At 43.8% G+C, this 10992-nt stretch overlaps 1 long non-coding RNA gene across 1 annotated transcript; it reads right to left on the reverse strand.

Moving 5' to 3' along the window:
- Positions 1-2930: 2930 nt before the first annotated feature.
- LOC148639930 (uncharacterized) lies at positions 2931-3138 on the reverse strand. The gene is made up of 2 exons (XR_015930595.1): positions 3027-3138; positions 2931-2993 (listed from the first exon to the last, which is right to left on the reverse strand). It is a non-coding gene; the product is annotated as an uncharacterized LOC148639930 (long non-coding RNA).
- Positions 3139-10992: the final 7854 nt, after the last annotated feature.

Genomic DNA, 10992 nt, shown 5'->3' on the forward strand with positions numbered 1-10992 from the left:
AAAATTGACATTCGTAATAAATATTGTTGTAATTGAACCCAAGTGCTTTCGAGTTTTCACTGAGAGTGTTGTGTGAGTCCTACTGTCCTGAGTGTAATTCCTCTCTCTGTTTCTGTGTGTTGCTACATCCATCAGTTTCCAATCATTTGTGCCACATCAATAGAGCGCTACTGCGCGTCAGTATATAATTATTTCTGGTGTGACACAGACCTGCTCTAGGTGTAGCAGGAGTAAAAATAAGACGTGAAAAGATTTGGGTTTGAAATGGTGTTCGTGTCTCTTCTTTGTTTCACTGTGAAAGTGTTGTGCACTTCCTGCTCTGCTTTTCTCTGCTCGCTCTCTCAGCGAGAAATTTCCGCTTCTGTTCACCTCAACACTACAGAGACACGGTGGCAGAGCGCGGTTTCTGGAGTGGACGGGCAGAGAAAGGTGTCGGTCACCTGTACAAGCTGTAAACTGTCGGAGTGGAGGACAGGGTGTTGTGGGCTGAGCTGAAACTCCATACACAGAGAGAATGCACTCTGCTCTGGTGCCGGACTGTGGGCAGAAAGAATTCAAGAGGTTTTGCGAGGCGGGGAAGCGAGAGACTAACTTCACGGTTTACAAGAAAACGAAAGCTAGCGGAGTGTGTCTCAGGCGCTGGGGACGGGCGTCACTGCTCTCTTCCTGGCCGCTTGATTTAACGAATAGTACATTGTTTTGTTAATACTTTTGTTTCCATTGAATTTAATATATATTTTCCTTTTAATACGTTAATATTTGTATCGGTGCAGAGACAAGTACACGAGAGACCTGACCGGAGTCGCATCATTTTGTCTCAGTTGAGTAAATTCCTTTCGCATCTCGTGTCTTTCTCGGATTATCTTCTTGGATTACTGGTATTTTCCACCGTATGTTTATCGATGGGATGAGGCACTGGTCGTGTTTTTGTCTTCATCGAAGATTCTGTTGCGCCTTTTTGGTGAAAGTGTCCGAAAGTAAACCCAAACCTCTCAATTAGCAGCAAAGGTTGCTGTAAACCGACTCCCTGCTGGTTTTGTTCATTTGATTTTTTTTTTGCGTTTTGGATTTTCATCCATTTTTATCCGGTATTGTCGGTGTGGCTGAGGAGACGGGCTGGACTCGGACCCGGGGGTCAGCACACCGGCCCGCCAGCGGAACCGCGGAACCCCGTCCTCCGGGCTCCCAGAAACCCGCAGAGCCGAGACCCGAGTCGCGGTAGGTTCGGACGCTTTGGACCTGCGGGTATATCGGAATGTGATTTCACATGAATCCGCACTGACCATGAGTTTGTAAGACATGATTCGCATGAAGTAGAGAAGAACGATTTCGAAATTTGTACTTTGGGGTCTAGAGCAAACCTCGAATGTTTTACATCCGGACGTCCTCGCTTTTGTCGGACTATAATCGTTTTACTTGTCGTTTTTTCCTTTCTCGATGAGTCTTTTGCGCAGTTTTCGATGGAAAGAATGAAGTTTTCGACTCTTTTTCCTGACGGATTTGGGATCATTGTCCTGTCCTATGATCCTGTCTGAGGCGGTGAAAAGGTAGTTTTCGTATTCATTTCCATATTTTGTTGCATTTCGAAAATTTAAATTCGGAATAAAGATTGTTGTAATTGAACCCAAGTGCTTTCGAGTTTTCATTGAGGGTGTTGTGTGAGTCCTACTGTCCTGAGTGTAATTCCTCTCTCTGTATCTGTGTGTTGCTACATCCATCAGTATATAATTTCTGGTGTGACACTAACAGACCTGCTCTAGGTGTAGCAGGAGTAAAAATAAGACGTGAAAAGATTTGGGTTTGAAATAAAGGCGATGTCATTGGACTGAACAGCAAACTGAGAGTGGAATTCAATTCACATTTTAAAGTAGAATTCATTTTGATTAAACTCTACTGGAAATGTAAAGAATCCAAAGACAAAACAAACAATGGAAATATGTAAAAAGTATCATTTTCAGCTTTTATATTTGTGAATTCCTCTAGCAGTGAAATGTCTATTAATGTTTCCATTTTAATATTGTCTCCTTTTTTTGTATTTATCGTGTTAAAATATAAACTTTAAAAAAATAACTCTTTCACAGTGACAACAAAGAAGAGCCATTTACACCATTTCAAACCTAACTTTTGTGTTAATCTGTACTCCTGCTAATAAATGCAGCAGGTCTGTCAGTGCCACACCAGAAAGAATATTTGGAAACTGATGGATGTAGCAACAAATCTAGAGAGAGGAAGTACAGCCGGGTCTGAAGGGTTTTAATAAAAACTCGGAAAAACTTGGGTTCAATTACAAGATTAATGTCGAATTTAAATTTTCGAAGTGCAACAAACGCTGGAAATGAACATGAAGAATCCTTTCCTTCACCCCCTCAGACAGGACCATAGCACAGGAAAACGATCCCGATAAAAATCCGAAGAATAATTCTTTTTCACCATAAATGCGCCAAAGGTTCTTCGAGAAAGAAAAACGCGTCAAAAAACAGCCAGCGCTCACCGCATTAATAAACATCCGGAGGAATATACCAGTAATCCAAGAAGATAATCCGAGAAGCGAAAGGAATATTGAATTGAAACACAATGATGCGAGTCGGGTAAGGTCTCTCGGGTAATTGTCTCTGCACCGATACAAATATTAACGTATAAAAAGGAAAATATATATTACATTCAATGGAAACAAAAGTATTAACAAAACAATGTACTATTCCTTAAATCAAGCGTCTTAAACATTCGACGACGAAGTGATTGGCGCGGTTTTTAATCTTCGGAAAGCGAAATCCGGACTAATAACCGAAATTTCTTTTCGGCGCAACAGAGTCTTCGATAAAAAAAAAAAAAAATAGTCCGAAAGTTATTCCGAATATTAAGTACAGTATAAAGCCCCGAGCGCACAGCGCGACAGCAGCTCTCCGCTACCAGATAAATCACCATGATCAACCAGACTCCATCTCCTGCGGGCCCCGCCCCTCGAACAATGACGCCCCCCGAAGGCCCCGAACCTCGGGCAGTGACGCACCTCGAAGGCCCCGAACCTCGGGCAGTGACGCACTTCGAAGGCCCCGCCCACAGCAGCCCGCTGCAGCCCGGCAGCTCTGTGCCCACAGCTGCGCCCAGCGCTCAGGCTCACGGGAGCTCCTGCTTAGACAGGGCCTGTGATTTCCTCGACGGGACTAAACGCGTTTTGCTGTCTCTGTCCGGAGTGCTGGAGGCTGCGGTTAGGCTCTGGAAAAACCTGGAACCCTTTCTGGCAATCATGAGGGTGCTACTGCAGTCTCCTCCCCCCCCTGCCGGTTAAAAACCAATCTAATGAATTAATGGGCTCATTGGTATAAAAATGAAAGCCCTGGGTATCTACTTTCACATGTAGTGAAACATGAAATACCGTTTAAGCGCATTTAATACTCTTAATCTGATTCATTGTCGTTTTTTCTTTCTCAATGAGTCTTTTGCGCAGTTTTTGATGGAAAGAATGAATTTTTCGGCTTTTTTTCCTGAAGGATATGGGATCATAGCAGCCATATCACCCTGCAACTCACAACTGGCAACCCACTGAAGCTAAGCGGGCATTACTCTGCTCTCTTCCCCACTGATAGCTGGTGTGTGGGGAGGTTCTGGCACACTATGGCTGCAGGTGGATGCTGCACATTTGTGGTGGTGGAGGGGATCCCCATTACCTGTAAAGCGCCTTGAGTGGAGTGTCCAGAAAAGCGCTATATAAATATAAGCAATTATTATTAATTAATTATTAAATTATGATCATTGTCCTGTACTACGATCCTGTCTGAGGCGTGAAAAGGGTAGTTTTCGTATCCATTTCCATATTTTGGTGCATTTCGAAAATTGACATTCGTAATAAAGATTGTTGTAATTGAACCCAAGTGCTTTCGAGTTTTCATTGAGGGTGTTGTGTGAGTCCTACTGTCCTGAGTGTAATTCCTCTCTCTGTATCTGTGTGTTGCTACATCCATCAGTTTCCAATCATTTGTGCCACATCAATAGAGCGCTACTGCGCGTCAGTATATAATTATTTCTGGTGTGACACTAACAGACCTGCTCTAGGTGTAGCAGGAGTAAAAATAAGACGTGAAAAGATTTGGGTTTGAAATGGTGTTCGTGTCTCTTCTTTGTTTCACCGTGAAAGTGTTGTGCACTTCCTGCTCTGCTTTTCTCTGCTCGCTCTCTCAGCGAGAAAGTTCCGCTTCTGTTCACCTCAACACTACAGAGACACGGTGGCAGAGCACGGTTTCTGGAGTGGACGGGCAGAGAAAGGTGTCGGTCACCTGTACAAGCTGTAAACTGTCGGAGTGGAGGACAGGGTGTTGTGGGCTGAGCTGAAACTCCATACACAGAGAGAATGCACTCTGCTCTGGTGCCGGACTGTGGGCAGAAAGAATTCAAGAGGTTTTGCGAGGCGGGGAAGCGAGAGACTAACTTCACGGTTTACAAGAAAACCAAAGCTAGCGGAGTGTGTCACTGCTCTCTTACTGGCGATGACTCAGCCGGCCTGAGGACTCTCGGTTTGGGGCGTCGCTGTGATTGTGGATAGGAATCGCTCTCCTCCTACAAACTGCTGCCCTGAACCCGGAGTATATTTTTTTCTTATTTTTTTTCTTTATTATTTGAGTCCCAGCAATATTGCTTTTTGCGTCTTGAGAAAGATATTGTGCCAGCACTACAAACAGTTTAATAATAAAAACACAGTTCATCAACTTGTTTGGAGGAGTTTGATTTTTTTAAAAGTAAGTGTTTACATGTCTTAATCTGTTGCATTTGGCATTGAATGCACTGGCATTTTAACAGTTTATTGGGTTTTCCAGACTCTTAACCTATTTAACGCTGATACCATGCTCATGGAGAGTACCATTCCACACAACATTTCCAATAGCAGAATGCTTGTCAAGAAATGAAATTGTACCACAGTGTTTACATTTTGTTTGGTGTGGCAAGGCTGCTAAGTCTTTTCAGACTAATATTTTGATGCCCTGGGTTATATTTTCTGATTAAATGAGTGTTAGGTTGCATTGAAGAAAATCTGAACCCTAACCCTAACTACCCAAACCCTTAGCTAGGGTTAGGGTAAGTGTTATTAGAAAACATAGAGGATGTTTGATGGCATGGCTGTGTTTTAGGACAGAAGAGAAATTGAGGAAAAGTGACATCTTAACGTTCTCTGCACATTTTTTTCTTGCATATATGTCTCTATATATTGCATTGCCCTAAATAGGGATGTTGTCTAAATCCCCAAAAAGCAAAAGTTTGATAGAAAGTGGTTAAACAACTTAATCTGTTGCATTTGGCATTGAATGCACTGGTATTTTAACAGTTGTAGCTACAATTTATTGGGTGTTCCAGACTCTTAAACCTATTTAACGCTGATACCATGCTCATGGAGAGTACAGTTCCATACTAAATTTCCAATAGCAGAATACTTGTCAAAAAATGAAATTGTACCACAATTGGTACATTTTGATTGGTGTGGCCAGGCTGCTAAGTCTTTTCAGAGTAATATTTTGATGCTCTGAGTTATATTTTCTGCTTAAAGAGTGTTAGTGAAATGCTATTGAGCTGTGAAGAAGACCCCCTATCATAATATATCACCTGTAGTGTTATCTTCAAAAAATCATTAAAAAATAAGAAAACGTTCCACAACCCAAAGCAAGGTTGTGTAAGGTGAGGGGGGCTGTCTGATGTGTAAAACACCTGGTTGCAGCACTGTGGCTGTTGTGCTTTAAAAGCTATTGAGTCATGATGAAGACCCCCTATCCCAGTGTATTACCTGTAGTGTTATCTTCAAAAAATCATTAAAAAATAAAGAAAAGTTTCACAACCCAAAACAAAGCTGGGAAAGGTCAGAGGACCTGCTTCGTTTGTAAAACACTTACTTGCAGCATTGTGGGTGCTGTGGTTTGAATGCTATTGGCTTGTGAACAGCATTCCCCTATCCCAGTGCATAGTGCCACATTAGATAAAAGCACGAGAAAAAGAGATTCAGAACGCAAAGCTGTGTCAGTCTTCTGTGTAAACAATCGGTTTGAACATCATGGGAGCTGTTTTTAATAAGCTGCTGAGTAAAGAATATTTGTAAATGGTGTAAATGGCTCTTCTTTGTTTTCACTGTGAAAGATAGTTTTTAAAAGTTTATATTTAAACACGAGAAATACAGAAAAGGAGACAGAATATTAAAATAGATACAGAAATAGACATTTCACTGCCAGAGGAATTCACAATTATAAAAGCTGAAAATGAAACTTTTTACATATTTCTGTTGTTTGTCTTGCTTTTGGATTCTTTACATTTCTAGTAGAGTTTAATCAAAATGAATTCTACTTTAAAATGTGAGCTGAATTCCACTCTCAGTTTGGGGCGTCGCTGTGACGGCGGAGAGAAATCTCTCTCCTTTCACAAGGCGCGGCCCTGAACCCGGAGTCAGGCGTCAGTGTGTCGAGCAGTGTCGCTGTGTTGAGGGACAGAAGGAAGACGCAGACAATTCGGATCAATGACATCGCCTTTATTTCAATATTGACATTTCACAAGTTCGGATTCATTTCATATATCGTGTCAGAAACAGTCTTGTTGAGGAAGTTGCTTTCAGCTTCAGTTGTTCAGTCTGGACACGGAGAGACAATTCGCGGAACGTCTTGAGCGCTGGTTCCCGGACAGAGAGAGTCTCCACTGCGGAAAGTCTCGGAGACTGAGGTCGTCTCTCCCTGCGGGATCTCGGCTCCTGGATGGACGAGGCCGATTGAAACCAGCAGGCGGGGAGGAGACTGCAGCAGGACCCTCATGATGACCAGAAGCGGTTCCAGGTTTTTCCAGAGCCTAACCGCAGCGTCCAGCACTCCGGCCAGAGACAGCAAAACGCGTTTAGTCCCGTCGAGGAAATCACAGGCCCTGTCTGAGCAGGAGCGCCCGTGAGGCTGAGCGCTGGGCGCAGCTGTGGGCACAGAGCTGCCGGGCTGCAGCGGGCTGCTGTGGGCGGGGCCTTCGAGGTGCGTCACTGCCCGAGGGGCGGGGCCTTCTAGGTGCGTCACCGTCCGAGGGGCGGGGCCCGCAGGAGAGGGAGTCTGGTTGATCATGGTGATTTATCCGGAAGCGGAGAGCTGTCGCGCTGTGTGCTCGGGGCTTTTTATTGTACTTAAAACATTCGGAATAACTTTCGGACTATTTCTGTTTTTTTTTTTTATCGAAGACTCTGTTCCGCCGAAAAGAAATTCCGGTTATTAGTCCGGATTTCGCTTTCCGAAGATGAAAAACCGCGCCAATCAATTCGTCGTCGAATGTTTAAGCCGCTTGATTTAAGGAATAGTACATTGTTTTGTTAATACTTTTGTTTCCATTGAATGTAATATATATTTTCCTTTTTATACGTTAATATTTGTATTGGTGCAGAGACAAGTACCCGAGAGACCTGACCCGACTCGCATCATTGTGCCTCAATTGAGTAAATTCCTTTCGCTTCTCGGATTATCTTCTTGGATTACTGGTATTTTTCTCCGTATGTTTATCGATGGGTTGAGGCACTTGTTTCTTTCCTTTATCGAAGATTTTGTTGCGCACTCAATTAGCAGCAAAAGTTGCGCTAAACCGGCTCCCTATTGTTTTGTTCATTTGATTTTTTTTTTGCGTCTTGGATTTTAATCCATTTTAATCCGATATTGTCGGTGTGGGTGAGGAGACGGGCTGTACTCGGACCCGGGGATCAGCACACCGGCCCGCCAGCGGAACCGCGGAACCCCGTCCTCCGGGCTCCCAGAAACCCGCAGAGCCGAGACCCGAGTCGCGGTCGGTTCGGACGCTTTGGACCTGCGGGTATATCGGAATGTGATTTCACATGAATCCGCACTGGCCATGAGTTTGTAAGACATGATTCGCATGAAGTAGAGAAGAACGATTTCGAAATTTGTACTTTGGGGTCTAGAGCAAACCTCGAATGTTTTACATCCGGACGTCCTTGGTTTTGTCGGACTATAATCGTTTTAGTTGTCGTTTTTTCTTTCTCAATGAGTCTTTTGCGCAGTTTTCGATGGAAAGAATGAATTTTTCGGCTTTTTTTCCTGACGGATTTGGGATCATTGTCCTGTACTTCGATCCTGTCTGAGGCGGTGAAAAGGGTAGTTTTCGTATCCATTTCCATATTTTGGTGCATTTCGAAAATTGACATTCGTAATAAAGATTGTTGTAATTGAACCCAAGTGCTTTCGAGTTTTCACTGAGGGTGTTGTGTGAGTCCTACTGTCCTGAGTGTAATTCCTCTCTCTGTTTCTGTGTGTTGCTACATCCATCAGTTTCCAATCATTTGTGCCACATCAATAGAGCGCTACTGCGCGTCAGTATATAATTATTTCTGGTGTGACACTTACAGACCTGCTCTAGGTGTAGCAGGAGTAAAAATAAGACGTGAAAAGATTTGGGTTTGAAATGGTGTTCGTGTCTCTTCTTTGTTTCACTGTGAAAGTGTTGTGCACTTCCTGCTCTGCTTTTCTCTGCTCGCTCTCTCAGCGAGAAATTTCCGCTTCTGTTCACCTCAACACTACAGAGACACGGTGGCAGAGCGCGGTTTCTGGAGTGGACGGGCAGAGAAAGGTGTCGGTCACCTGTACAAGCTGTAAACTGTCGGAGTGGAGGACAGGGTGTTGTGGGCTGAGCTGAAACTCCATACACAGAGAGAATGCACTCTGCTCTGGTTCCGGACTGTGGGCAGAAAGAATTCAAGAGGTTTTGCGAGGCGGGGAAGCGAGAGACTAACTTCACGGTTTACAAGAAAACGAAAGCTAGCGGAGTGTGTCACTGCTCTCTTCCTGGCGCTGTCTCAGCCGGCCTGAGGACTCTCGGTTTGGGGCGTCGCTGTGATTGTGGATAGGAATCGCTCTCCTCCTACAAACCGCTGCCCTGAACCCGGAGTATAATTTTTTCTCATTTTTTTTCTTTATTATTTGAGTCCCAGCAATATTGCATTTTGCGTCTTGAGAAAGATATTGTGCCAGCACTACAAACAGTTTAATAATAAAAAACAGTTCATCAACTTGTTTGGAGGAGTTTGATTTTTTTTAAAGTAAGTGTTTACATGTCTTAATCTGTTGCATTTGGCATTGAATGCATTGGCATTTTAACAGTTTATTGGGTTTTCCAGACTCTTAACCTATTTAACGCTGATACCATGCTCATGGAGAGTACCATTCCACACAACATTTCCAATAGCAGAATGCTTGTCAAGAAATGAAATTGTACCACAGTGTTTACATTTTGTTTGGTGTGGCAAGGCTGCTAAGTCTTTTCAGACTAATATTTTGATGCCCTGGGTTATATTTTCTGATTAAATGAGTGTTAGGTTGCATTGAAAACAATCTGAACCCTAACCCTAACTACCCAAACCCTTAGCTAGGGTTAGGGTAAGTGTTATTAGAAAACATAGAGGATGTTTGATGGCATGGCTGTGTTTTAGGACAGAAGAGAAATTGAGGAAAAGTGACATATTAACGTTCTCTGCACATTTTTTTTCTTGCATATATGTTTCTATATATTGCATTGCCCTAAATAGGGATGTTGTCTAAATCCCCAAAAAGCAAAAGTTTGATAGAAAGTGGTTAAACAACTTAATCTGTTGCATTTGGCATTGAATGCACTGGTATTTTAACAGTTGTAGCTACAATTTATTGGGTGTTCCAGACTCTTAACCTATTTAACGCTGATACCATGCTCATGGAGAGTACAGTTCCATACTAAATTTCCAATAGCAGAACACATTAGTTTTCGTATCCATTTCCATATTTTGGTGCATTTCGAAAATTGACATTCGTAATAAAGATTGTTGTAATTGAACCCAAGTGCTTTCGAGTTTTCACTGAGGGTGTTGTGTGAGTCCTACTGTCCTGAGTGTAATTCCTCTCTCTGTTTCTGTGTGTTGCTACATCCATCAGTTTCCAATCATTTGTGCCACATCAATAGAGCGCTACTGCGCGTCAGTATATAATTCTTTCTGGTGTGACAATAACAGACCTGCTCTAGGTTTAGCAGGAGTAAAAATAAGACGTGAAAAGATTTGGGTTTGAAATGGTGTTCGTGTCTCATATTTCATATATCGTGTCAGAAACAGTCTTGTTGAGGAAGTTGCTTTCAGCTTCAGTTGTTCAGTCTGGACACGGAGAGACAATTCGCGGAACGTCTTGAGCGCTGGTTCCACTGAGTCTCCACTGCGCAAAGTCTCGGAGACTGAGGTCGTCTCTCCCTGCGGGATCTCGGCTCCTGGATGGACGAGGCCGATTGAAACCGGCAGGCGGGGAGGAGACTGCAGCAGGACCCTCATGATGACCAGAAGCGGTTCCAGGTTTTTCCAGAGCCTAACCGCAGCGTCCAGCACTCCGGCCAGAGACAGCAAAACGCGTTTAGTCCCGTCGAGGAAATCACAGGCCCTGTCTAAGCAGGAGCTCCCATGAGCCTGAGCGCTGGGCGCAGCTGTGGGCACAGAGCTCTCGGGCTGCAGCGGGCTGCTGTGGGCGGGGCCTTCGAGGGGCGTCACGGCCCGAGGGGCGGGGCCTTCGAGGTGCATCACGGCCCGAGGTTCGGGGCCCGCAGGAGAGGGAGTCTGGTTGATCATGGTGATTTCTCTGGTAGCGGAGAGCTGCTGTCGCGCTGTGCGCTCGGGGCTTTATACTGTACTTAAAACATTCGGAATAACTTTCGGACTATTTTCGTTTTTTTTTTTATCGAAGACTCTGTTCCGCCGAAAAGAAATTCCGGTTATTAGTCCGGATTTCGCTTTCCGAAGATGAAAAACCGCGCCAATCAATTCGTCGTCGAATGTTTAAGCCGCTTGATTTAAGGAATAGTACATTGTTTTGTTAATACTTTTGTTTCCATTGAATGTAATATATATTTTCCTTTGTATACGTTAATATTTGTCTTGGTGCAGAGACAAGTACCCGAGAGACCTGACCCGACTCGCATCATTGTGCCTCAATTGAGTAAATTCCTTTCGCTTCTCGGATTATCTTCTTGGAT

Source organism: Lepisosteus platostomus, chromosome 26 (genome assembly GCF_059453375.1).
Source record: "Lepisosteus platostomus isolate fLepPlt1 chromosome 26, fLepPlt1.hap1, whole genome shotgun sequence".
NCBI classification, from domain to species: Eukaryota; Metazoa; Chordata; class Actinopteri; order Semionotiformes; family Lepisosteidae; genus Lepisosteus; species Lepisosteus platostomus.